Genomic DNA, 2,967 nt, shown 5'->3' on the forward strand with positions numbered 1-2,967 from the left:
ATAGGACCCCTTTTCCCCTCTCCAGAGGATGCCATTGGGGGCAGCTTTTTGTGATGCACTTCAGTGCACCTCCTTACAGCTCCTTTGCCTTTGCACTGAGTTCATAATACAAAACGGGCACAGAGGCAACGAGATTCTCTCATTGCATGGGGCCATGACCAATGTTCCCTCTAATTTTTTTCCTCTGTGTGCGGCAGTGGAGGGTCTCTGTGCGCTGCAACCATGGCCTGGTGCGCCAGGCACCAGACCGCGCGCGCGTGCAGTGCCAAATGTCAATACAAGCGTTTACTTAAAATTGAAAAGATGGTGCATTTACACACATACAGCACCACGTTAAGGGTCTTAAGGCCGGTTTGCAAATTGGATAAACACGCCATGACATAATTGGTTACACAGGCAAGTACACTTTAGGTTTAGAAAAGCACAAGACTCCAACGGTGGTACCATCATTAGATTTTACTAAATATTCTTAACTGGAGCACTGTTCATTGGGTGGGTAAATGTTGCGAGCCTATACAATATCACATATACACAATAAGTTACAAAATTACATAACATATTTACAATTTGATGTGAAAGCTATGTTGGGCTATCCCGCCAGAGATAGTTTGTAAAACTTTGACATCCAGGCAAACATGGACTGTGGGAGAGAGCTGTTCAGATATGTCAAGTGGCATCCCTAGATGGGTGACAGGGTTGCTTCTCACGGCGATCCTTGCCATTTTTCCAGTGCTGATAAACTCTATCAAGGTCAACTTTCCCATTCAGGAGGTAGGCCTTTGTCCTCATCAGCATATCCAAATGCTTCTGCTCCAGTCTATTCCTCAATTTACTCTTGATAGTATTCATGAGGCTGAATCCTCGTTCACAATCTGCACTAGGTGCTTGAAATGTTGCGCAGACATCAACAAGCTGAGACACCACTCTATACTGAGCAGCATTGCGTACAGTGAAATTCACCATGTCTTGAAAGGTGGTAAATAACCCACACTTTACATGTTCTGCCACCACATATTTATAATCTCTGTATTGTCGAACAACATCTTCTGGTGTTTCACAATCACCCAGGACCAAGACATTTTTATACTTTTCAACAAGTCTTTGTATATTCTCAGTCCCAAAATCAAAATGTGATTGTGTTGCTATTGCCTGGATTTCAAAACTTGCCCATTCTTTCAGTTCATCTTCAGGGAACCTTTTTGCATGTGCTCACAAAGAAGGGAAACAAAAGACAAAATAGGCGCACTGTCGAACTCTTGCCTTTCCTAGTACAACACTATCATATCTCTTACATTGCTGCTCCAAAAGACAGTGTCCCCCAAATACTGTTCCTTAATTTGGCCAATCTTTTCTCCTGCATACTGTACAGCTTCAACAGTAGTCAAAGAACTTTTTTGGAACAGTTTGCACAAAGATGCAAATTCACTCAGAATGTCATAAAGTACTGCAAGGGATATACGGTAGTTTGAGTCAGATAGCTTTTTGTAACAATATTTAGCAACTGGATAATTCTCTTCAAGTTTCTCATGCTCAAAGTACTTAAGAACAGCCTCATAATTCCGAATTGGTGCACCAACTGCAAAATGTCTTGAAAGCCACTGGACTTCACTCAATGGTCGAAAAGAGACAACTTCACAATCAGTGACCGATGCCATTTCATCCAGCTTGGACTTCCTTGCAGGAGATATTGAGAACACAGTGTAGACAGTCCTCAATAATGTCTCCATCTCTTTAATCATTGGAACCCTCTTTCAGGCATCATCAACTCCCAAATCTTCTCGATGAGCGACACAATGCTACTCAACTAGATGGGAAATGGATTGTTTAAGGCGAGTAGCAACACCATTATTTTTACCCAGCATCACAGACGCACCATCGGATGTGAACATGACCATTTTCATGAGGTTCAGTTCATTGGCAGTATAGAATTCTTTCACAGCAGTAGTGATCACCTCAGCATTACAACTAGTCAGCTTCACGATGCCCCCAAACAGTGTTTTGTGCTCTGTTGAGGTTACAGGTCGGAACTTGAAGTACAGGATGAGCATTTTTGTTTCAGAAATATCTGTGCTCTCATCAATTATCAATGTGTGATACAAAGCATTACGAAGTTCTGCCATACCTTCACAGTGTATCATGCTATTGATGGCCTCAAAGAACTCAAAGGCATAGTTCTTGCTCCTCCAGCTGTCTGGTATCTTCACATACAAAGCTAGGTGGTCATGGATGTCTTGTACAGATAACATTGAAGTATTCATCTTGACTGCCAGCAACACATTGTTTATGAGAATCTTTATCTCCTCAGGCAGGGATCTTTGTCGTTCAACTACTTCCATTCTTGTTGCTTTGTCAGTGGCAGTTTCCGTCAGCATTGCCCACACTCCAAAACCAAACCTGGCAGCAGCACTTCTGTTTCTCAATATCACCATGGCAGACTCGTGAACTTTGCTAATTAGATGGTGTTTCAGGTAATCCAGTTTACAGCCATCACTCCATTTCTTCCCTGTAGAAAAATCCCCAACAATCTTGGCTTCGGCACATGCTTTGCAAATCAAGCCCATGTCTGGACTGTATTGAAATAGTTCTCCAAGTTGCACGCGAACCTTGCTTCATGATTTCTGTGTCTCAGCCTCCACAATTTCTTTCATCCACTCTTCCTTGAATACAAGGCAACATTTCTTCCTTTGTGGTGAAGCATCACACTCTGCAGAAGGTACAGCTTTGCGCTTGAACATATTTGTGATAACTGGGTTTAGCCTGCTATGCCACAAAGCCTGCAAAATAAAGGAACATGGCTAAAGGTGATGCCTATGCTCATGATTGCAATCTGTCACATAGTACTGAGGCATCGCCGGCAAAACGTAGAGTGTAATTACCTGGATTTTTCTGTCCACTGCCCTGCCCTTTCAAACTTAAATGTAGCACTGTCCATAGAGCCTGCAATAGAAGTAAAGATTGTTACAGCAC

At 42.6% G+C, this 2,967-nt stretch overlaps 1 pseudogene; it reads right to left on the bottom strand.

The window, feature by feature from the left end:
* Window positions 1-1,265: 1,265 nt before the first annotated feature.
* LOC146789629 (E3 SUMO-protein ligase KIAA1586-like) lies at window positions 1,266-2,735 on the bottom strand (annotated as a pseudogene).
* Window positions 2,736-2,967: the final 232 nt, after the last annotated feature.

This window comes from Triturus cristatus, chromosome 10 (assembly GCF_964204655.1).
Source record: "Triturus cristatus chromosome 10, aTriCri1.1, whole genome shotgun sequence".
Taxonomy (NCBI): Eukaryota; Metazoa; Chordata; class Amphibia; order Caudata; family Salamandridae; genus Triturus; species Triturus cristatus.